At 40.7% G+C, this 26,363-nt stretch overlaps 1 pseudogene; it reads right to left on the minus strand.

The window, feature by feature from the left end:
• Positions 1–384: 384 nt before the first annotated feature.
• The window catches only part of LOC149577635 (uncharacterized), a 29,846-nt pseudogene continuing 3,867 nt past the window's right edge, over positions 385–26,363 (minus strand).

Here is a 26,363-nt window from a genome sequence, read left to right on the forward strand (position 1 = left end):
TTTTAAAACTTTATATACATTTGAATGCAAGGAGAATTATTTTTTCTTCATATGAATCCATGAATTAATATGGAAAAGAAAAGAAATATTTTATCTAAATATAATATTCAACTAACACACATTATAGCACACAAATACTACAATTAACATTTTACTCATAAATTCCTCCAATTAGCATAAATAACTTTTAACTAAGAAAAAATAGTTTCCTCCAAGATCTAATAACGAGGACCCTATATTTTCTAGTAGCCATCAAACTATATTTGAAACTTGAGAGGCTTCTTAGTAAAACTTCAGGTTTTCCTACGAAATCAATACATCATGTATTTAATCAACATTAATATGAACTTCAAATCCATATACTTTCCATGCTACTTGTTATCTATGACTTGTAGATCACATACATGTGTATTCCATCAACATTAATATGAACTTCAAATCCTTATACTTTCCATGCCACTTGTTGTCCGCGACTTGTTGATCACATACATGTGTTTCTAAAGAGCTATTCTGAACTCCCTTCTTATCGCTCCTCTCTTCTCCTTGTTTAGGGTTTAACTCTATCACCTTCAATGCGAACAGTTTACCAGAAGGCAGCCCCACTCTGTAAACAATCCCTTTGCCCCCTTTACCAATTATATACTTCTCACTTAGGTTTTCCGTTAATTGCAAAATTTCTTGCAGTCCAGACGGAACTTCTTCACCAGATTTGGGGTCATAAAGTCTCCATGAAATCAAAGCTACTGGGAAACAAGAGAGCATGACTGCTCCGATCACAATAAGGACCGTATAGACAATGCCAAGACGTTTGAGTTCCTTGTTAGGGAGAGTAAAATCGCCCCTGCATCTACAGAGACTCCCCTTTTTCTCTGTTGCACACAAATTTGGATTGCCAGTGAACGAGCTTGAGGAAGAATTCCTAAACTTCAACCATGACTTGGGTGGGCAACCACTGAGCTGATTGTTCGAGATGTTGACTGCAACAAGCGACACCAGGCCGTCAAATGCAGATGGAATGCTACCAGAGAGATTGTTGGATGACAAATCCAAGCTAAATAGTTTATTTAGATTTCCCAGGGACGCTGGAATTGTTCCACTCAATCTGTTCTTGCCTAAATTTAAACCAAATTCTAGATTTTCTAGATTTCCTAGTGAGGGTGGAATTTGGCCTTGGAATTGATTTTGACCCAAATTGAGTTGCAGCAATTGTCCCAAATCGGACAGCCAAGACGGAATGCTTCCGCCAAAAAGGTTTCCTTCTAAGTTTAGGTTCTGCAATTTCTGTAGTCTAGCTAATTGGTCCGGCAGAAAACCGTTGAAGGAATTGAAACTTAAGTCCAACAAAAACAAGAGGGAAGCATTACCTAGCTCCCGAGGAAGCGGGCCAGCCAGATCATTACAGGAAAGTTTTAAGCGCTGTAGCTTAGGGAGTTGTCCTAATTCTGCGGGAAGACTACCATTGAGTTGATTCATGGACAGGTCAATGGAGCTCAGATTTTTGCAGTGCCCAAGGCTCCTCGGCATTCTTCCTTGCAACAAATTATTGCTCATGTCCAGATAATCAATGATAGAATTGGAGGCCAGAAAATCTGAAGGAATAACACCAGTGAGATTGTTGTGGCTCAGGATCAGTCGCCTCAAGCTCCGGCATCGACCAATCTCTGGAGGAATGTTCCCCTGCAGCTGATTATGTCCTATGACTAGAATCTCCAATCGCCCCGAGAAGCAAAGAGATGGAGGGATTGTCCCCGTGAGCAGGTTCCCCATTAGATCAATCCCTGCGAAGTTGTTCTTGGCACTCAATTCTGAAGGTATTGGGCCTGATAGTTGGTTAGCCTGCAAAAAAAGGATTTGTAAGTGTACAAGATTGCAAATTTTGGGGGATATGCTTCCCGTGAGACTGTTGCTATAGAGATAGAGTTCCCGTAAGCTCCTTAAGCTGAAAAGCTGGATAGGAATTGGGCCATAGAGAGAATTTTCGGCCAAGAACAAGATTTGCAAACGCCCCAATCGGCCCAACTCGGGAGGTAGGAAACCCTCAAGTTTGTTGCTATGTAAGCCGTGTGAAAAATCAAACTATTGCAGTCACTGATTATTAATCTCCTATCACAAATGATTATTAAACTGCTGAAAATAAATTTCCAGCTAATATCGAAAAATAACACAACTGCAACTTCACTTAAAATACGGAAACAAATGTGCAACAGAATCAACACAATATTTTCGGACAAATTGTCCCTGGAAAAACCCCTAAGGGAAAACCAGTTCTACAGATGAGAAATTATATTAAACTTCAGCAAATCGAGAGATACAAAATTCCTTGCCTCTCACTGGCAGAACTCCGACAACCTCCTAATTTCTCCCGCTGATATTTCTCACTGCTATCCCTGCGCTAACACTGCGCCCTTGCTAACACTGCAAGACTGTTTGCTAACACTGCAAACTCCTTCTCCAAAACGCTTCTTCCTGTGCCCTTGCTAACATTGCAAGACTGTTTGCTAACACTACAAACAGCTTCACCAAAGCTTCATCGCCTTCACGCAAAGCTTCCTGCAAGACTGTTTGCTAACACTGCAAACTGCTTCACGAAAGCTTCCTTGCTAACACTGCAAGACTGTTTGCTAACACTGCAAACTGCTTCTCCAAAGCTTCCTTGCTAACACTGCAAAGCTTCTCCCTTACGCAAAGCTTCCTGAAAGACTGTTTGCTAACACTGCAAACTACTTCTCCAAAGCTTCCTTGCCTTTTGCCCTTGCTAACACTGCAAGACTGTTTGCTAACACTGCAAACAGCTTCTCCAAAGCATCACCGCCTTACTTTCCAAATGCCCCCTAGACCCCTTTTTATACTACTCTCGTTGGTAAACCAACGACCGAGATTAAATCAAACCAACGGCTAAGATTAAGACAACTCAACAACCAATAATAGAATTGGTTGCAAGGTGTCCAAAAGGGAATGCTGTCTTGACATCCATTTGATGGATCTGTCATCCCATCTGTGCTGCAAGTGAGATTACAGCTCGTATAGAAGTATACCTGGCAACTGGAGCAAATGTCTCCTCATAGTCTATTCCCTCCTTCTGAGAGAACCCCTTTGTCACAAACCTAGCCTTGTATTTCTCGATGCTACGATCTGCACCGTGCTTTATCTTATAAATCCAGTGTGATCCAACTACAGCCCTATCTGTTGGTCTAGGTACTACCTCCCACACATCATTCTGCATTATTGAAGAATATTCCTCAACCATAGCATCTCGCCATACCTGATGTTCTGCAGCTTCCTGATAGCTAGAAGGCTCACTATCTACCAACTGACTAACATAGTCATTGAACTTGGCTGGTTGTCTTCGCTGTCTAGTACTCTTCCTAGGAGCTCCCACAAACTCCTGAGTATCCCTTTGTGCACAATCTCTGATGAAGTGATATCTGATATCTATATGTTTAGACCTGTCATGAAACACTGGATTTTCAGACAACTTGATGCAACTCTGATTGTCACAATGTATCACAGTAGTCTCAACCTTCTGACCAAACAAGGCTACTAACAACTTCCGAAGCCATATAGCTTCACATGTCGCCATGCTAGCTGCTATGTATTCTGCTTCTGCTGAACTTAGAGCCACAGACTTCTGCTTCCTGCTGAACCAAGATACAACTCCTGATCCCAAGCTGAAACAACACCCTGAAGTGCTCCTTTTGTCTGTTGTACTTCCTGCCCAATCTGCGTCAGTATAGCCTATCAACCTGATACCTTCACCCTTAGATCTTGTGTCACTCCTTGGAAAAGATGCTTTCGCAAACTTCCCCAACACACATCCCTTACATACATCATCATGCTCTGTGCTCACCTCTGGAACACCTGTCACGGTCTCACGAAGCAATCTAAGTGCTCCATGATGAATATGGCCCAACCTCCTATGCCATAGCTCTCCAAGATCTCTAGGATTATTGTTGCTCATAAGTGCCTTAGGAGTATCAAATTGCAATCTATAAAGGCGACCACTCCTAACTCCAATAGTTATGGGTGATTTCCAATCCTTGTGCTTAATCAACACATGTGTCCCTCTAAAGAGTACATTATACCCCCTATCCTGAAGAACAGATACAGAAATCAAATTCATACCTAAGCCCGGCACATATAACACATCATGAAAAGGAATTATCTTTCCATTCTCCCTCTGAAACTGAACAGTCCCTTTCCCAACAGGGTTGAGTTTGGACAAGTTTCCCATAGAAATTTGGATGTTGGTGTCCTCCTCCTTGTAACTGGAGAAGTACTCTCTAACTCCTGTCATATGAAATGACGCCCCACTATCTATATACCAAACACACTGTGAGGTTGATCTAACCATACAAGCTATGAGTGCAAACTCATCTTCCATTCTGCTGGAGAGTTCTTCTGCACTTGCTGAAGCTGCCACCTGCTTCTTACCCTTTTTCCTCTCTGGGCAATCACTGACATAGTGGCCAAACTCGTGACATCCAAAGCACTTGACCTTAGAAAGGTCCTTCTTCTTCTTTTCACTTTGTGAATTTGATCCTTTGCTAGATCCCTTCTTTGCTTTCCCTTTACCCGCTAGGGCAACGTTCTCTTGTTCCACCTCATTTTTCTGACTCTGGTTGGCCCCATTGACAAGACGTAGTCTAAACTCCTCCTAAGTGAAATCAATCCATAGTCGATCCCAACTCGGTAAATTATCTCGTCCACTGACAACTTGAACAAAGACACTCCATTGTTTAGTAAACCCATTTAGGGCTATTCTCACTAGCTCATCATCACTAGGGCTATCTCCAACAGCTGCTAACTCATCCTTGACAAGTCTGAGCCTGGTGAGGTAACTTGTGACGTCTTCTCCCTGATTCATCCGGGTATTCTTTAGCTTCTCTCTGAGAATCAACTTCCTGTTAGTGGTAGCATTCTGGTACAGATTTAGAATGGCGTCCCACATCTTCTTTGCTGTATCTAGCTCCGAGATATGTGGAACAATATGATCCTTGACACCATCAAGGATAATCCTCCTCGCTTTGGCATCATCCTTCCTATATGCTGCAAGCTGTGTTGCATCCGTTGGTACAGGTACACCACTGGTAGCATAATCCTTGATACCATTCTCTTCCAACAATAAAGAAATTCTGGCCTTCCAGACACCAAAATTTGAGGCACCATCCAATCTATCCTGATCTCTCAAACCAGCTAAAGCCATCTCAAGGGTTTAAAGCAATAATAAATCTAAAGAGATCAAAATTTCTTTCCTAGGGCAAAACTCTTCTACCCTTAACAATGCTCTGATACCATGTGAAAAATCAAACTATTGCAGTCACCGATTATTAATCTCCTATCACAAATGATTATTAAACTGCTGAAAATAAATTCCCAGCTAATATCGAAAAATAACACAACTGCAACTTCACTTAAAATACGGAAAGAAATGTGCAACAGAATCAACACAATATTTTCGGACAAATTGTCCCTGGAAAAACCCCTAAGGGAAAACCAGTTCTACAGATGAGAAATTATATTAAACTTCAGCAAATCAAGAGATACAAAATTCCTTGCCTCTCACTGGCAGAACTCCGACAACCTCCTAATTTCTCTCGCTGATATTTCTCACTGCTATCCCTGCGCTAACACTGCGCCCTTGCTAACACTGCAAGACTGTTTGCTAACACTGCAAACTCCTTCTCCAAAACGCTTCTTCCTGTGCCCTTGCTAACACTGCAAGACTGTTTGCTAACACTGCAAACAGCTTCACCAAAGCTTCATCGCCTTCACGCAAAGCTTCCTGCAAGACTGTTTGCTAACACTGCAAACTGCTTCACGAAAGCTTCCTTGCTAACACTGCAAGACTGTTTGCTAACACTGCAAACTGCTTCTCCAAAGCTTCCTTGCTAACACTGCAAAGCTTCTCCCTTACGCAAAGCTTCCTGCAAGACTGTTTGCTAACACTGCAAACTGCTTCTCCAAAGCTTCCTTGCCTTTTGCCCTTGCTAACACTGCAAGACTGTTTGCTAACACTGCAAACAGCTTCTCCAAAGCATCACCGCCTTACTTTCCAAATGCCCCCTAGACCCCTTTTTATACTACTCTCGTTGGTAAACCAACGACCGAGATTAAATCAAACCAACGGCTAAGATTAAGACAACTCAACAGCCAATAATAGAATTGGTTGCAAGGTGTCCAAAAGGGAATCTCTAAAATTAGTAAATAATAACCATTTACTAATTTTTGGCAAGTGGACAAACAGCTGTCCAAACCACCCATAAATACAACCGCTATTCATAGATAAGGACGAACAGCTGTCCAAGCTACCCATAAATAGTGCTTCTATTTCCGGGTCAGAAATAACAGCTGTCCAACTAACAATAATTAACAAGCCGAGCTCCTCCAGAAGACTGCAATTCCCAAGCTCTTCTGGGATGCTGCCGGAGAGAGAGTTTTGGTTCAAATAGAGCTGCTTCAAGAATTTCAGCGATCGAAGCGAAGACGGTATGCGCCCTGTGAGCCGATTTTGAGTGGCAAAAATGATGGTAAGCTTGCTGCACTTGCCGAGCTCTCATGGTATTTCTCCACTGAAAGAGTTGCTGGACAGTTCAGCTTCAATGAGATCTGTACAGTTGCCAAGTGATTTGGGAATGTGACCTCCAAGCTTATTGGAAGTAACATACATATATTTTAACTTTGAAAGCCGGCGTAATGATTGCGGCTACTCGCCAACCAGCTAGTTGTTGTGCACATAAAGATCTGTTAGATTGATGGGGACACAACCCAAGAACAGAATGGACACAACAGAAAAGGGAAATTGTATTAACAAAAAAATAAGCTAGTACATTTAGTACAGAGAAAATAAACTTGAAAATGCCCTAAGGGCTTACAATAGCATAAATGTGGAGATAATTTCTCCTTTCAGTACCTCCTCTCAAACTCCACTCCAAAACTGCCCTTTACAATGCCAGAAATCTCCTTAAATAGACCCCGGAGGGTTAAGGACTAGGAGTACATTCTAAAAAGTGCTAGTAGGCATCCACCGACCAAATAAAAGGTTCCAGAAGTTGCGTTAGAAGTTGACGCAAATCTAGAAGAATCTAGAAATAGTAATCGAACTTTCGAGAGGCATAACTTTTGAACCGAAGCTCCGATTGATGAACCGTTTACATTTTTGGAAAGCTCTCGAAGCGCTTTATAGCCCTATGGACCATTTTTTCTCGTCCCCCATTTTTCAGCCCTTTTCGAGGTCATTTAATGCCCCTAACCTGACTTTGAAGCATTCTTAGGAGGTCTCCACAACCCGAAAAACTACAATATCTTTCAAACCTTGGGGCCTTTTGACCTGATTCTTTTTTTGGAATGCTCTAAATTACAATTACATTCATCTAGCCAATTTACACCTCCTAGTTCACCAAAATGATGGCTCAATTACATATTCCTATTTTTTCAAGATTTACACGAACACTGATAGTGGAATTATAAGAGTTGAAACTTTTATTTGACCCAAATGGGTATCCAAAAATGAAAACACACGAAACAGAAACTAAGTCTAAGTATTTTTTTTGTTTGGGTGACACAGGATTGCCCTTATACCTCTGGATGCTCTTGCATCAGACACCCAGGTTAGATTGAAAAGTGACCCTGTCACTTTATGAATGGTAGAGGAAATCCCAAATGGGAAACCTCAGCTGTTGAAATCCAAGTTGAGTCCTCGATCGGTCGTCCCTTCCATTTGACAAAATACTCTTCATACTGCCTGTTTCTGGTACTCCTACCCACACAATGATCTAGAATGTCTTCTATCTCCTCCTTCTTAGAAGCAGGAATTGGACATGGCTCTAACACCAGCTCCTCATCTGCACCATCATCATGATACTCAGTTAAATCTGCAATGTTGAAACTGGGAGAAATGTGAATACCGTCTGGCAGCTCTACTTCATATACACTTCCTGAGTCATGTTTCTTCAAAATTTTGTAGGGGCCAAATTTTTTCATTTTCAACTTTTTGTAAGTACTAGCTGGAAATCTTTCTTTTCGTAAGTGCACCATGACTAGATCCCCTACTTGGAATTCCTTATGTCTTCTCCTTTGATCAGCCCTAGGATTATTCTCTTGATTCATCTTGGTAATGTGTGCTTGAACCTCCTCATATAGACACTTGATATGTTCAGCAAATTCTTCCGCTTCAGCACTTGTCCTCTCCCCTTGCTCTATCTTACTCAATTCTGGTGCAGTCCTTGGGCTATTCCCATATACAATTTGGAATGGTAATTTTCCAGTACTCCTATTTATAGAGTTATTGTAAGCAAACTTTGCTTGTGGTAAAATCAAATCCCACCCCTTGGGCTTATCCCCAACTAAACATCTCAGCAAATTGTCCAGACTTCTATTTACCACTTCTGTTTGGCTGTCAGCCTACGGGTGATGCGTGGAACTGTATTTTAGGTCTGTTCTCAACTTCTTCCACAATGTCCTCCAGAACTACCCCACAAATTTAGTATCTCTGTCAGAAACTATACTCCTTGGAAGTCCATGTAGTCTTACCACCTCTTTGAAAAACAAGTCTGCAATATGGACAACATCATGAGTTTTGAGGCATGGAATGAAATGTGCCATTTTCGAGAACCTATCAACCACCAAGAATACTAAGTCATTACCCCTTTGTGTCCTTAGCAATCCAAGAACAAAATCCATACTTATGTCCTCCCATGGCCTTGATGGAACAGGCAATGGCTGATATAGGCTAGTATTGTGACTAAACCCCTTGGCAACTTGACAAACCTGACAAATCTGTACAAACTTCTTCACATCCTGTGAAATTTGAGGCCAAAAATAATGTTCTCTAAGAATGGGAATGGTCTTATCTCGACCAAAATGTCCTGCCATCCCTCCACTATGTTTCTCCTTAATCAAATTTTCCCTCATGGAACTCCTTGGAATGCACAATTGACTACCCTTGAACAACATGCCATCCTGAATCAAATAGTCTAACCACTTGGTTCTCTACAGCAACAAGTTCTTTACAAGCTTTCCATGCTTCAGCAAAATCAAGATCCTCGGGGTACAAATTCTTGAGTTCATCAAACCCAACTACTTCAACCTGCATTACTGTAAGCAACAACTGTCTCCTACTTAGTGCATCTGCAACCCTGTTAGATTTTTCACTTCTATGCTTCAACACAAATGTATAACTCTGCAAGAACTCTACCCATTTCATATGCCTCTGATTCAATTTACCTTGGCTATTTAGGCACTGTAATGCCTGATGATCAGTATACAAAACAAATTCCTTTGGCAATAAATAATGCCTCCATTTCTTTAAGGCCTGAACTATTGCATAGAACTCTTGATCATAAACAGAATACTTCTTCTTTGCATCATTCAATTTTTCACTAAAATATGCAATAGGCTTACCTTCTTGGCTTAATACAGTCTCAATAGCACTGCCACTGACATCACAATCCACCTGGAAAACCTTTCTAAAATTTGGAAGTGCCAACACATGTTGTTCTGTTACCTTCTTCTTTAGCAATTCAAAATTTCTCGCAGCTACTGCAGTCCATTTGTATCAGTTAGGGGTGCACATATGCCACTTAAATTCTTAATAAACTTCCTGTAAAAACTAACTAGACCATGAAATGATCTCACCTCAGTAGCAGACCTTGGAGTAGGCCATTCCAAGATGGCTTTTACCTTCTCTGGATTCATTTTGAGACCTTCAGGTGATATAACAAACCCCAAATAGACTAACTCCCTTTTTGCAAAGATACACTTCTTCAGATTAATTAACAGTTTCTCTTCCGTTAGCCTTTCAAGGACACTACGAATATGCAGTAAATGTTCTTCCAAAGTCTTTCTGAAAATTAAAATATCATCCAAATAGACAATAACAAATTTTCCCAAGAAATTCTTAAGTACCTCATTCATGAGCCGCATGAAGGTGCTTGGGGTGCTCATCAATCCAAAGGGCATGACTAACCACTCATAAAGACCCTCCTTGGTCTTGAAGGTTGTTTTCCACTTATCTTCTTCTCGAATTCGTATCCGATGATAGCCACTCTTGAGATCTATCTTTGTGAAGTACTGAGCTCCACTCAAGCAGTCCATAAGATCATCCATCCTTGGCAAAGGAAATCGGTACTTGATGGTTATCCTATTTATAGCTCGAGAATCTATACACATCCTCCACTCTCCATCCTTCTTTGGTGCGAGTACTGCAGGTACTGCACATGGACTCAGGCTCTCTCGAATTAAGCCCTTCCTCAACAGCTCCTAAACCTGTCTATTTAGCTCCTTTGTTTCAGCGAGAGTCATCTTGTGAGCAGCCTTGTTAGGAAAACTAGCTCCTGGAATCAGATCTATCTAATGACTGATTTGCCTTACTTGTGGCAATCCATCTGGAACATTATCAGAGATAATATTTCCAAACTCCCCTAGTAAATCTGAAACTTCAAGTGGTATTTCACTACTACCTTCTTTATCTTTCATAGGAATCAAAGCATAACACATATGCTAATGTTTCATGCCATCTAAAAACTTCCTTTCATCAACAAGACAAATCATAGCACTACTACATACCTTTTCACCTTCCTTTTTCATGGGCTTCAATTTGTGGTGAACTCTATCCTTTGTCAAAGTGTATGTGTTTGCATGCCCATCATGTACTGCATGTCTATCAAACTGCCATGGTCTACCCAACAATAGATGGCAAACATCCATCGAAATAACATCACAGAGAACTTCATCATGGTAACTCCCAATTTTGAATTTCATTAAATATTGTTCACTTACCAGGAGCTTATGATCATCTTTTACCCCAGCAATCCGATAGGGCTGGGGATGTTTCTCCCTCTTGAGCTTCAGCTTAGAGACCATCTCTTCTGATACCAAGTTATTAGTGCAACCACCATCAATGATCACGTCACAACATTTATCCTCACACTTGCATTTGGTATGGAACAAACTCGTCCAGTGTCCTGGTTCCATCTCACCACTTAGTAGGACTCTTTCATTTACCAAGGTCTCTCCTCTTTCTGCATCCTCTAAATGTGATGATTGTGCATCCTCATCCACATGAGAAACCCTAGCTTGGCCCTCAGCTCTCCTATTTGTCTTTCCTTGTCGTTGAGGGCATTCAAAGGCACGATGACCTTCTTCATTGCAATGGAAACAGGTACCACGGAAGCCTCATCTTCCTTGTCCACGTCCTCTAACTCTTCCTCTGTGATTTCCAAAGTCTTGATCATGGGAGAGGTTGAAACCCTCATTTCTCTGGTTCCTGCTAGTACCCACATCTTCATTTTTCTTTTGGGTTTCACTGCAGCCCCTAGATGATCTACTGCTTCCCCTTCCTCCTTGACCGCACCCTCTTTGTCTTCTTTCAAACCTTTTATTCAACTTCTCTTCAACTCGTAGGGAAAACTGGTATGCCTCTTCAGCGCTGGTCATTCTTACCAGACTTAATTCCTCCTGGATGCTAGGTCGCAACCCACTTATATAACGAGAAACCTTCTCCTTATTTGCTTCTGCATGCCCCGCTCTGATCAAGAGTCGGTAAAATCCCTCTATATATTCTTGGACTGATCTTCCTGCTTGCTTTAACTTATGCATCTTCTTAAACAAATCAACCTCGTAGTCCACAGGAATGAACTGCTCCTTCAATTTGTCCACCATGCGATCCCATCTTGTGATCTTCTCCTTTCCTCTTCTGTTTCTTTCCAATTGGACCTCTTGCCACCTGATTTTTGCACGGCTTTTCAGTTTGGCCTTTGCAAACTTCACCCTATCTGGGTCCCTGTTATCCTCATACTCAAAGTATTCTTCCAGTTCATTGATCCAATCGATCAACTCATCTAGTTTCAGACTTTCTGAAAATACACCCACTTCAATTGTAGGTCTTTTCCCAAACTTAGTAATGGTCCTAAAAAGCCTTTCCTCTGCATGATTCAGAACTTCCCTGTCAAATTCCCCTTCTCGTCCAATTTCATCTTCTTCATTTTCATCTTCACTTTCATCACCTGCGGCTACAGTTGCTCCTCTATGGAGCTCCTCCTGCAATGCTTGTACCTGCCTTTGGAGGGCTCTAACCTCTTCAGGATTAATAGCTCTGGCCCTTCCGCCCTACTCTTTTTGTGGAGGCATCTTCTTATCTCAAACCCACAACCACACAGTCCTGGTGCAAACTGCCTCACAGTGGGTGCTCTGTCTACACATTCAGGAAAACCCGGTCTGATACCACTTGATGGGGACACAACCCAAGAATGGAATGGACACAATAGAAAAGAGAAATTGTATTAACAAAAAAAAAGCAAGTACATTCAGTACAGAGAAAATAAAATTCAAAACATGACCTAGGGGCTTACAATAGCATAAATGTGGAGATAATTTCTCCTTTCAGTACCTCCTCTAAAACTCCACTCCAAAACTGCCTTTTACAATGCTAGAAATCTCCTTAAATAGACCCTGGAGGGTTAAGGACTAGGAGTACATTCTAGAAAGTGGTAGTAGGCATCCACTGACCAAATAGAAGGTTCCAGAAGCTGCGTTAGAAGTCAACGCAAATCTAGAAGAATCTAGAAATGGTAACCGAACTTCCAGGAGGCATAACTTTTGAACCGTAGCTCCGATTGACGAACCGTTTACATTTTCAAAAAGCTCTCAAAGCGCTCTATAGCCCTATGGACCAAATTTGCTCATCCCCCATTTTTTAGCCCTTTTTGAGGTCATTTAATACCCCTAACCTGACTTTGAAGCATTCTTAGGAGGTCTCCACAACCAGAAAAACTACAATATCTTTCAAACCGTGGGGCCTTTTGACCTGATTCTTTTTTTGGAATTCTCTAAATTACAATTACATTCATCTAGCCAATTTACACCTCCTAGTTCACTAAAATGATGGCTCAATTACATACTCTTATTTTTTTCGGGATTTACACGAACACTGATAGTGGAACTGTGAGAGTTGGAACCTGTATTTGACCCAAATGGGTATCCAAAAATGAAAACACATAAAAAAAAAACTAAGTCTAAGTATATTTTTTTTTTGGGTGACACATGATTGCCCTTATACCTCTGGATGCTCTTGCATCAGACACCCAGGGTAGATTGAAAAGTGACCCTGTCACTTTATGAATGGTAGAGGAAATCCCAAATGGGAAACCTCAGCTGCTGAAATCCAAGTTGAGTCCTTGATCGACCGTCCTTTCCATTTGACCAAATACTCTTCATACTGCCTATTTCTAGTACTCCTACCCACACGATGATCTAGAATGTCTTCTATCTCCTCCTTCTTAGAAGCAAAAATTGGACATGGCTCTAACACCAGATCCTCATCTGCACCATCATCATGATACTCTGTTAAATCTGCAATGTTGAAAATGGGAGAAATGTGAATACCATCTGGCAGCTCTACTTCATATGCATTTCCTGAGTCATGTTTCTTCAAAATTTTGCAAGGGCCAAATTTCTTCATTTTCTTCATTTCTAGCTTATTGTAAGTACCAGCTGGAAATCTTTCTTTTCGTAAGTGCACCATGACTAGATCCCCTACTTGGAATTCTTTATGTCTTCTCCTTTGATCAGCCCTAGCTTTATACTCTTGATTCATCTTGGTAATGTTTGCTTGAACCTCCTCATGTAGATGCTTGATATGTTCAGCAAATTCTTTCGCTTCAGCACTTGTCCTCTCCCCTTGCTCTATCTTCTTCAATTCTGGTGCAACCCTTGGGCTATTCCCATATACAATTTGGAACAGTGATTTTTCAGTACTCCTATTTATTGAGTTATTGTAAGCAAACTCTTCTTGTGGTAAAATCAAATCCCATCCCTTGGGCTTATCCCCAACTAAACATCTCAGCAAATTGCCCAGACTTCTATTTACCACTTTTGTTTGGCCGTCATTTTGCGGGTGATTCGTGGAACTGTATTTTAGGTCTATTCTCAACTTCTTCCACAATGTCCTCTAGAAATACCCTAAACATTTAGTATCTCTGTCAAAAACTATACTCCTTGGAAGTCCATGTAGTCGTACCACCTCTTTAAAAAACAAGTCTGCAATATGGACAACATCATGAGTTTTGTGGCATGGAATGAAATGTGCCATTTTGGAGAACCTATCAACCACCATGAATACTAAGTCATTACCCCTTTGTGTCCTTGGCAATCCAAGAAAAAAATCCATACTTATGTCCTCCCATGGCCTTGATGGAATAGGCAATGGCTGATATAGGCCAATATTGTGACTAAACCCCTTGGCAACTTAACAAACCTGGCAACTCTGTACAAACTTCTTCACATCCTATGAAATTTGAGGCCCAAAACAATGTTCTCTAAGAATGGAAATGGACTTATCTCGACCAAAATGTCCTGCCATCCCTCCACTATGTTTCTCCTTAATCAAATTTTCCCTCATGGAACTCCTTGGAATGCACAATTGACTAACTTTGAACAACATGCCATCTTGAATCAAATAGTCTAACCACTTGGTTCTATCAATAGCAACATGTTCTTTACAAGCTTTTCATGCATCAGCAAAATTAGGATCTTCGGGGTACAAATTCTTGAGTTCATCAAACTCGACTACTTCAACCTGCATTACTGTAAGCAACAACTGTCTCCTACTTAGTGCATCTGCAACCCTATTAGATTTTCCACTTCTATGCTTCAACACAAGTGTATAACTCTGCAAGAACTCTACCCACTTCATATGCCTCTGATTCAATTTACCTTGGCTATTTAGGTACTATAATTCCTGATGATCATTATACAAAAAAATTCCTTTGGCAATAAATAATGCCTCCATTTCTTTAAGGTTTGAACTATTGCATAGAACTCTTGATCATAAACAGAATACTTCTTCTTTGCATCATTCAATTTTTCACTAAAATATGTAATAGGCTTACCTTCTTGCGTTAATACAGCCCCAATAGCACTGCCACTAGCATCACAATCCACCTGGAAAACCTTTCTAAAATCTGGAAGTGCCAACACAGGTTGTTCTGTTACCTTCTTCTTCAGCAATTCAAAACTTCTCACAGCTGTTGTAGTCCATTTGAACTCTTTTCTATCCCCTCTTATTGTATCAGTTAGGGGTGGACATATGCCACTAAAATTCTTAATAAACTTCCTGTAAAAACTAACCAGACCATGAAATGATCTTACCTCAGTAGCAGACCTTGGAGTAGGCCATTCCAAGATGGCTTTTACCTTCTCTGGATCCATTTTGAGACCTTCAGGTGATATAACAAACCCCAAATAGACTAACTCCCTTTTTGCAAAGATACACTTCTTCAGATTAATTAACAGTTTCTCTTCCCTTAGCCTTTCAAGGACACTATGAATATGCAGTAAATGTTCTTCCAAAGTCTTGCTGAAAATTAAAATATCATCCAAATAGACAATAACAAATTTTCCCAAGAACTTCTTAAGTACCTCATTCATGAGCCACATGAAGGTGCTTGGGGCATTCGTCAATCCAAAGGGCATGACTAACCACTCATAAAGACCCTCCTTGGTCTTGAAGGTTGTTTTCCACTCATCTCCTTCTCGAATCGGTATATGATGATAGCCACTCTTGAGATCTATTTTTGTGAAGTACTGAGCTCCACTCAAGCTGTCCACAAGATCATCCATCCTTGGAAAAGGAAACCGGTACTTGATGGTTATCTTATTTATAGCTTGAGAATCTGTACACATTCTCCACTCTCCATCCTTCTTTGGTGGGAGTACTACAGGTACTGCACATGGACTCAGGCTCTCTCGAATCAAGCCCTTCCTCTACAGCTCCTGAACCTGTCTATTTAGCTCCTCTATTTCAGTAGGAGTCATCCTGTGAGCAGCCTTGTTAGGAAAACTAGCTCCTGGAATAAGATCTATCTGATGACTGATTTGCCTTACTGGTGGCAATCCATCTGAAACTTTATCAAAGATAATATCTCCAAATTCCCCTAGTAAATCTGAAACTTCAAGTGGTATTTCACTACTACCTTCTTTATCTTTTCTAGGAATCAAAGCATAGCACATATGCTGATGTTTCATGCCATCTAAAAACTTCCTTTCATCAACAAGACAAATCCTAGCACTGCTACATACCGTTTCACCTTCCTTTTTCGTGGGCTTCAATTTGTGGTGAACTCCATCCTTAGTCAGAGAGTATGTGTTTACATGCCCATCATGTACTCCATGTCTATCAAAATGCCATGTTCTACCCAACAATAGATGGCAAACATCCATCAAAATAACATCATAGAGAACTTCATCGTGGTAACTCCCAATTTTGAATTTCATTAAACATTGTTCACTTACCAAGAGCTTATGATCATCTTTTACCCAAGCTATCTAATAGTGCTGGGGATGTTTCTCCCTCTTGAGCTTCAACTTAGAGACCATCTCTTCTGATACCAAGTTATTAGTGCTACCACCATCAATGATCATGTCACAACATTTATCCTCTCACTTGCATCTGGTATGGAACAAACTCCTTCGTTGTCCTGGTTCCATCTCACCACTTAGTAGGCCTCTTTCATTTACCAAGGTATCTCCTCTTTCTGCATCCTCTGAATGTGATGATTGTGCATCCTCATCCACATGAGCAACCCTAGCTTGGGCCTCAGCTCTCCTATCTATCATTCCTTGTCATTGAAGGCATTCAAAGGCACGATGACCTTCCTCATTGCAATGGAAACAGGTACCACGGAAGCCTCCTCTTCCTTGTCCACGTCCTCTACGTCTTCCTCTCTGATTTCCAAAGTCTTGATCATCAGAGCGGTTGAAACCCTCATTCCTCTAGTTCGTACTAGTACCCACATCTTCATTTTTCTTTTGGGTTTCACTGAGGCCTCCAGATGATCTACCTCTTCCCCTTCCTCCTTGACCGCACTCTCTTTATCTTCATTCAAACCTTTTATTCAACTTCTGTTCAACTCGTAGCACAAACTAGTATGCCTGTTCAACGCTGATCATTCTTACCAGATTTAATTCCTCCTGGATGCTAGGTCGCAACCCACTGATATAACGAGCAACCTTCTCCTTATTTGCTTGTGCATGCCCCGTTCTAATCAAGAGTTGATAAAATTCCTCTGTATATTCCTAGAATGATCTTCTTGCTTGCTTTAACCCATGCATCTTCTTCAACAAATCAATCTCGTAGTCCACAGGAATGAACTGCTTCTTCAATTTGTCCACCATGCGATCCCATCTTGTGATCTTCTCCTTTCCTCTTCTGTTTCTTTCCAATTGGACCTCTTGCCACCAGATTTTTGCATGGCCTTTCAGTTTGGCCTTTGCAAACTTCACCCTATCTGGGTCCCTAATATCCTCATTCTCAAAGTATTCTTCCAGTTCATTGATCCAATCGATCAACTCATCTGGTTTTAGACTTCTTGAAAATACACCCACTTTAATTGTAGGTCTTTTCCCAAACTTAGTAATGGCCCTAAAAAGGCTTTCCTCTGCATGATTCAGAACTTCCCCTTTAAATTCCCCTTCTCGTCCAATTTCATCCTCTTCGTTGTCATCTTCACTTTCATCACCTGCGGCTACAGTTGCTCCTCTACGGAGCTCCTCTTGCAATACTTGTACCTGCCTTTGGAGGGCTCTAACCTCCTCAGGATTAATAGCTCTGGCCCTTCCGCCATGCTCTCTTCGTAGAGGCATCTTCTTAACTGAAACCCACAACCACACAGTCTTGGTGCAAACTGCCTCACAGTCGGCGCTCTGTCTACACTCTCAGGGAAACTCGCTCTGATACCACTTGATGGGGACACAACCCAATAACAGAATGGACACAATAGAAAAGGGAAATTGTATTAACAAAAAAATAAGCTAGTACATTCAGTACAGAGAAAATAAACTTCAAAACATGCCCTAAGGGTTTACAATAGCATAAATGTGGAGAAAATTTCTCCTTTCAGTACTTCCTCTCAAACTCCACTCCAAAACTGCCTTTTACAATGCCTGAAATCTCCTTAAATAGACCCCGGAGGGTTAAGGACTAGGAGTACATTCTAGAAAGTTCTAGTAGGCATCCACCGACCAAATAGAAGGTTCCAGAAGCTGCGTTAGAAGTCGACGAAAATCTAGAAGAATCTAGAAACGGTAATCAAACTTTCGGGAGGCATAACTTTTGAACCGTAGCTCCTATTGACGAACCGTTTACATTTTAGGAAAGCTCTCGAAGCCCTATATAGCCTAATGGATAGCTTTTCTCGTCCCCCATTTTTTAGCCCTTTTCAAGGTCATTTAATGCCCCTAACCTGACTTTGAAGCATTCTTAGGAGGTCTCCACAACTCGAAAAACTACAATATCTTTCAAACCATGGGGCCTTTTGACTTGATTCTTTTTCTAGAACGCTCTAAATTAAAATTACATTCATCTAGCCAATTTACACCTCCTAGTTCACAAAAATGATGGCTCAATTACATACTCCTATTTTTTCAGGATTTACATGAACACTGATAGTGGAACTGTGAGAGTTGGAAACTTTATTTGACCCAAATGGGTATCCAAAAATGAAAACACATGAAATAGAAACTAAGTCTATGCATATTTTTTTTTGCGTGACACAGGATTGCCCTTATACCTCTAGATGCTCTTGCATCAGACACCCAGGGTAGATTGAAAAGTGACCCTGTCACTTTATGAATGGTAGAGGAAATCCCAAATGGGAAACCTCAGCTGCTAAATTCCAAGTTGAGTCCTCGATCGGCCGTCCTTTCCATTTGACCAAATACTCTTCATACTACCAGTTTTTGGTCCTAATACCCACACGATGATCTAGAATGTCTTCTATCTCCTCCTTCTTAGAAGAAGGAATTGGACATGTCTCTAACACCAGTTGCTCATCTGCACCATCATCATGATACTCTGTTAAATCTGCAATGTTGAAAATGGGAGAAATGTGAATACCATCTCGCAGCTCTACTTCATATGCATTTCCTGAGTCATGTTTCTTCAAAATTTTGCAGGGGCCAAATTTCTTCATTTTTAGCTTGTTGTAAGTACCGACTCGAAATCTTTCTTTTCGTAAGTGAATCAGGACTAGATCCCCTACTTGGAATTCCATATGTCTTCTCCTTTGATTAGCTCTAGCTTTATACTCTTGATTCATCTTGGTAATGTGTGCTTGAACCTCCTCATGTAGAAGCTTGATATGTTCAGCAAATTCTTCCGCTTTAGCACTTGTCCTCTCCCCTTGCTCTATCTTCCTCAATTCTGGTGCAGTCCTTGGGCTATTCCCATATACAATTTGGAATGGTGATTTTTCAGTACCCCTATTTATAGAGTTATTGAAAGAAAACTCTACTTGTGGTAAAATCAAATCCCATCCCTTGGGCTTATCTACAACTAAACATCTCAGCAAATTGCCCAGACTTCTATTTACCACTTCTATTTGGCCGTTAGTCTACGGGTGATGGGTGGAATTGTATTTTAGGTCTATTCTCAACCACAATGTCCTCCAGAAATACTCCACAAATTGAGTATCTCTGTAAGAAACTATACTCCTTGGAAGTCCATGTAGTCTTACCACCTCTTTGAAAAACAAGTTTGCAATATGGATGACATGATGGGTTTTTGGGCATGGAATGAAATGTGCCATTTTGGAGAACCTATCAACCACCACGAATACTGAGCCATTAACCCTTTGTGTCCTTGGCAATCCAAGAACAAAATCCATAATTATGTCCTCCCATGGCCTTGATGGAATAGGCAATGGCTGATATAGGTTAGTATTGTGACTAAACCTTTTGGCAACTTGACAAACCTTGCAACTCTGTACAAACTTCTTCACATGCTGTGAAATTTGAGGCCAAAAATAATGTTCTCTAAGAATGGCAATGGTCTTATCTCGACGAAAATGTCTTGCCATCCCTCCACTATGTTTCTCCTTAATCAAATTTTCCCTCATGGAACTCCTTGGAATGCACAATTGACTACCTTTGAACAACATGCCATCCTAAATCAAATAGTCTGACCACTTGGTTCTATCTACAACAATAGGTTCTTTACAAGCTTTCCATGCTTCAGCAAAATCAGGATCCTCAGGGTACAAATTCTTGAGTTCATCAAACCCAACTACTTCAACCTGCATTACTATAAGCAACAATTGTCTCCTACTTAGTGCATCTGCAACCCTGTTAGATTTTCCACTTCTATGCTTCAACACAAATGTATAACTCTGCAAGAACTCTACCCACTTCATATGCCTCTGATTCAATTTACCTTGGCTATTTAGGTACTATAATGCCTAATGATCAGTATACAAAAAAAATTCCTTTGGCAATAAATAATGTCTCCATTTCTTTAAGGCCTGAACTATTGCATAGAACTCTTGATCATAAACAGAATAATTCTTCTTTGCATCATTCAATTTTTCACTAAAGTATGCAATAGGCTTACCTTCCTGGCTTAATACAGCCCCAATAGCACTACCACTGGCATCACAATCCACCTGGAAAACCTTTCTAAAATCTGGAAGTGCCAACACAGGTTGTTCTGTTACCTTCTTCTTCAGCAATTCAAAACTTCTCGCAGTTGCTGCAGTCCATTTGAACTCTTTTCTATCCCCTCTTATTGTATCAGTTAGGGGTGCACATATGCCACTGAAATTCTTAATAAACTTCCTGTAAAAACTAACTAGACCATGAAATGATCTTACCTCAGTAGCAGACCTTGGAGTAGGCCATTCCAAGATGGCTTTTACCTTCTCTGGATCCATTTTGAGACCTTCCGGTGATATAACAAACTCCAAACAGACTAACTCCCTTTTTGCGAAGATACACTTCTTCAGATTAATTAACAGTTTCTCTTCCCTTAGCCTTTCAAGGACACTACAAATATGCAGTAAATGTTCTTCCAAAGTCTTGCTGAAAATTAAAATATCATCCAAATAGACAATAAAAAATTTTCTCAAGAACTTCTTAAGTACCTCATTCATGAGCCGCATGAAGGTGCTTGGGGCGTTCGTCAATCCAAAGGGCATGACTAACCACTCATAAAGACCCTCCTTGGTCTTGAAGGCTATTTTCCACTCATCTCCTTCTCAAATCCATATTTGATGATAGCCGCTCTTGAAATCTATCTTTGTGAAGTACTGAGCTCCACTCAAGAAAACCATAAGATCATCCATCCTTGGCAAAGGAAACCGGTACTTGATGGTTATCCTATTTATAGCTCAAGAATCTATACACATCCTCCACTCTCCATCCTTCTTTGTTGCGATTACTGTAGGTACTACACATGGACTCAGGCTCTCTCGAATCAAGCCCTTCCTCAACAGCTCCTAAACCTGTCTATTTAGCTCCTCTGTTTCAGCAGGATTCATCCTGTGAGCAGCCTTGTTAGGCAAACTAGCTCTTGGAATCAGATCTATCTGATGGCTGATTTGCCTTACTGGTGGCAATCCATCTGGAGCATTATCATAGATAATATCTCCAAACTCCCCTAGTAAATCTGAAACTTCAAGTGGTATTTCACTACTACCTTCTTTACCTTTCTTAGGAATCAAAGCAGAGCACATATGTTGATGTTTCATGCCATCTAAAAACTTACTTTCATGAACAAGACAAATCCTAACACTACTACATACCTTTTCACCTTCCTTTTTCATGCGCTTCAATTTGTGGCGAACTCCATCCTTTGTCAGAGAGTATGTGTTTGCATGCCCATCATGTACTGCATGTCTATCAAATTGCCATGGCCTACCCAACAATAAATGGCAAACATCCATCGAAATAACATCACAGAGAACTTCATCATGGTAACTCCCAATTTTGAATTTCACTAAACATTGTTCACTTACTAGGACCTTATGATCATCTTTTACCCAAGCAATCTAATAGGGCTAGAGATGTTTCTCCCTCTTGAGCTTTAGCTTAGAGACCATCTCTTCTGATACCAAGTTATCAGTGCTACCACCATCAATGATCACGTCACAACATTTATCCTCACACTTGCATCTGGTACAGAACAAACTCCTCTGTTGTCCTGGTTCCATCTCACCACTTAGTAGGACTTTTTAATTTACCGAGGTCTCTCCTCTTTCTGTATCCTATGAATGTGATGATTGTGCATCGTCATCCACATGAGCAACCCTAGCTTGGTCCTCAGCTCTCCTATCTGTCCTTCCTTGTCATTGAGGGCATTCAAATGCATGGTGACCTTCTTCATTGCAATGGAAATAGGTAACACGGAAGCCTCCTCTTCCTTGCCCACATCCTCTACCTCTTCCTCTCTAATTTCAAAAGTCTTGATCATGGGAGTGGTTGAAACCCTCATTCCTCTGGTTCCTACTAGTACCCACATCTTCATTTTTCTTTTGGGTTTCACTGCGGCCTGCAGATGATCTACCACTTCCCCTTCCTCCTTGACCGCACCCTCTTTTTCTTCCTTCAAACCTTTTATTCAAATTCTCTTCAACTCGTAGGGAAAATGTGTATACCTCTTCAACGTTGGTCATTCTTACCAAACTTAATTCCTCCTGGATGCTAGGTCGCAACCCACTGATATAACGAGCAACCTTTGCCTTATTTGCTTCTGTATGCCCCGCTCTAATCAAGAGTTGGTAAAATTCCTTTGTATATTCTTGGACTGATCTTCCTGCTTGCTTTAACCCATGCATCTTCTTAAACAAATCAAGCTCGTAGTCCACAAGAATGAACTGCTTCTTCAATTTGTCCACTATGTTATCCCATCTTGTGATCTTCTCCTTTCCTCTTCTATTTCTTTCCAATTGGACCTCTTGCCACCAGATTTTTGCATGGCCTTTCAGTTTGGCCTTTGCAAACTTCACCCTATCTGGGTCCCTGATATCCTCATACTCGAAGTATTCTTCCAGTTCATTGATCCTATCGATCAACTCATCTGGTTTCAGACTTCCTGAAAATACACCCACTTCAATTGTAGGTCTTTTCCCAAACTTAGTAATGGCCCTAAAAAGCTTTTCCTCTGCATCATTCAGAACTTCCCCATCAAATTCCCCTTCTCGTCCAATTTCATCCTCTTCGTTGTTATCTTCACTTTCATCACCTGCGGCTACAGTTGCTCCTCTACGGAGCTCCTCCTGCAATACTTGTACCTACCTTTGGAGGGCTCTAACCTCCTCAGGATTAATAGCTCTGGCCCTTCTGCCATGCTCTCTTCGTAGAGGCATCTTCTTAACTCAAACCCACAACCACACAGTCTTGGTGCAAACTGCCTCACAGTCGGCGCTCTGTCTACACACTCAGGAAAACTCGCTCTGATACCACTTGATGGGGACACAACCTAATAACAGAATGGACACAACAGAAAAAGAAAATTGTATTAACAAAAAAATAATCCAGTACATTCAGTACAGAGAAAATAAACTTCAAAACATGCCCTAAGGGTTTACAATAGCATAAATGTGGAGAAAATTTCTCCTTTCAGTACTTCCTCTCAAACTTCACTCCAAAACTGCCTTTTACAATGCCTGAAATCTCCTCAAATAGACCCCGGAGAGTTAAGGACTAGGAGTAAATTCTAGAAAGTGCTAGTAGGAATCCACCGACCAAATAGAAGGTTCCAGAAGCTACGTTAGAAGTCGACGCAAATCTAGAAGAATTTAGAAACGATAATCGAACTTCCAGGAGGCATAACTTTTGAACCGTAGCTTCGATTGACGAACCGTTTACATTTTCAGAAAGCTCTCGAAGTGCTCTATAGCCCTCTAGATAGCTTTGTTTGTCTCCCATTTTTTAGCCCTTTTCGAGGTCATTTAATGCCCCTAACCTGACTTTGAAGCATTCTTAGGAGGTCTCCACAACCCGAAAAACTGCAATATCTTTCAAACCGTGGGGCCTTTTGACCTGATTCTTTTTCTAAAATGCTCTAAATTACAATTACATTCATCTAGCCAATTTACACCTCCTAGTTCACCAAAATGATGGCTCAATTACATACTCTTATTTTTTTGGATTTACACGAACACTGATAGTGGAACTGTGAGAGTTGGAACCTTTATTTGACCCAAATGGGTATCCAAAAATGAAAACACATGAAATAAAAGCTAAATCTAAGTATTTTTTTTTGGGTGACACAGGATTGCCCTTATACCTCTGGATGCTCTTGCATCAGACACCTAGGGTAGATTGAAAAGTGACCCTGTCACTTTATGAATGGTAGAGGAAATCTCAAATGGGAAACCTCAGCTGCTGAAATCCAAGTTGAGTCCTCGATCGACTGTCTTTTCCATTTGACAAAATACTCTTCATACTGCCTGTTTCTGGTACTCCTACCCACACGATGATCTAGAATGTCTTCTATCTCCTTCTTAGAAGCAGGAATTGGACATGGCTCTAACACCAGCTCCTCATCTGCACCATCATCATGATACTCTGTTAAATCTGCAATGTTAAAAATGGAAGAAATGTGAATACCATTTGGAAACTCTACTTCATATACATTTCCTGAGTCATGTTTCTTCAAAATTTTGCAGGGGCCAAATTTTTTCATTTTCAGCTTGTTGTAAGTACCAGCTGGAAATATTTCTTTTCATAAGTGCACCACGACTAGATCCCCTACTTGGAATTCCTTATGTTTTCTCCTTTGATCAGCCCTAGCTTTATACTCTTGATTCATCTTGGTAATGTGTGCTCGAACCTCCTCATGTAGACGTTTGATATGTTTAGCAAATTCTTCCGCTTCAGCACTTGTCCTCTGCCCTTGCTCTATCTTTCTCAATTCTGGTGCAGTCCTTGGGCTATTCCCATATACAATTTGGAATGGTGATTTTCCAGTACTCCTATTTATAGAGTTATTGTAAGAAAACTCTACTTTTGGTAAAATCAAATCCCATCCCTTGGGCTTATCCCCAACTAAACATCTCAGCAAATTGCCTAGACTTCTATTTACCACTTCTGTTTGGCTGTCAGTCTGCGGGTGATGCGTGGAACTGTATTTTAGGTCTATTCTCAACTTCTTCCACAACGTCCTCCAGAAATACCCCACAAATTTAGTATCTCTATCAGAAACTATACTCCTTGGAAGTCCATGTAGTCTTACCACCTCTTTGAAAAACAAGTCTGCAATATGGACAACATCATGAGTTTTGTGGCATGGAATGAAATATGCCATTTTGGAGAACCTATCAACCACCACGAATACTGAGTCATTACCCCTTTGTGTCCTTGGCAATCCAAGAACAAAATCCATACTTATGTCCTCCCATGGCCTTGATGGAACAGGCAATGGCTGATATAGGCCAGTATTGTGACTGAACCCCTTGGCAACTTGACTCTGTACAAACTTCTTCACATCCTGTGAAATTTGAGGCCCAAAATAATGTTCTCTAAGAATGGGAATGGTCTTATCTCGACCAAAATGTCCTGCCATCCCTCCACTATTTTTCTCCTTAATCAAATTTTCCCTCATGGAACTCCTTGGAATGCACAATTGACTACCTTTGAACAACATGCCATCCTGAATCAAATAGTCTAACCACTTGGCTCTATCAATAGCAACAGGTTCTTTACAAGCTTTCCATGCTTCAGCAAAATCAGGATCGTCGGGGTACAAATTCTTGAGTTCATCAAACCCAACTACTTCAACCTGCATTACTGTAAGCAACAACTGTCTCCTACTTAGTGCATCTGCAACCCTGTTAGATTTTCCACTTCTATGCTTCAACACAAATGTATAACTCTACAAGAACTCTACCCACTTCATATGCCTCTGATTCAATTTACCTTGGCTATTTAGGTACTGTTATGCCTGATGATCAGTATACAAAACAAAATTCCTTTGGCAAATAAATAATGCCTCCATTTTTTTAAAGCCTGAACTATTGCATAGAACTCTTGATCATAAACAGAATACTTCTTGTGATGTGAATACTTCTTCTTTGCATCATTCAATTTTTCACTAAAATATGCAATAGGCTTACCTTCTTGGCTTAATCCAACCCCAATAGGATTGCCACTGGCATCACAATCCACCTGGAAAACCTTTCTAAAATTTGGAAGTGCCAACACAGGTTGTTCTGTTACCTTCTTCTTCAACAATTCAAAACTTCTCGCACTGCTGCAATCAATTTGAACTCTTTTCTATCCCCTCTTATTGTATCAGTTCGAGGTGCACATATGCCACTAAAATTCTTAATAAACTTCCTGTAAAAACTAACCAGACCATGAAATGATCTTACCTCAGTAGCAAACCTTGGAGTAGGCCATTCCAAGATGGCTTTTACCTTCTCTGGATCCATTTTCAGATCTTCAGGTGATATAAAAAACCCCAAATAGACTAGCTCTTTTTTTGCAAAGATATAATTCTTTAGATTAATTAATAGTTTCTCTTCCCTTTTCCTTTCAAGGACACTATGAATACGCATTAAATGTTCTTCCAAAGTCTTGCTGAAAATTAAAAT

This window comes from Cupressus sempervirens, chromosome 1 (genome assembly GCF_028749045.1).
Source record: "Cupressus sempervirens isolate cs-2001-9-10 chromosome 1, ASM2874904v1, whole genome shotgun sequence".
NCBI lineage: Eukaryota > Viridiplantae > Streptophyta > Pinopsida > Cupressales > Cupressaceae > Cupressus > Cupressus sempervirens.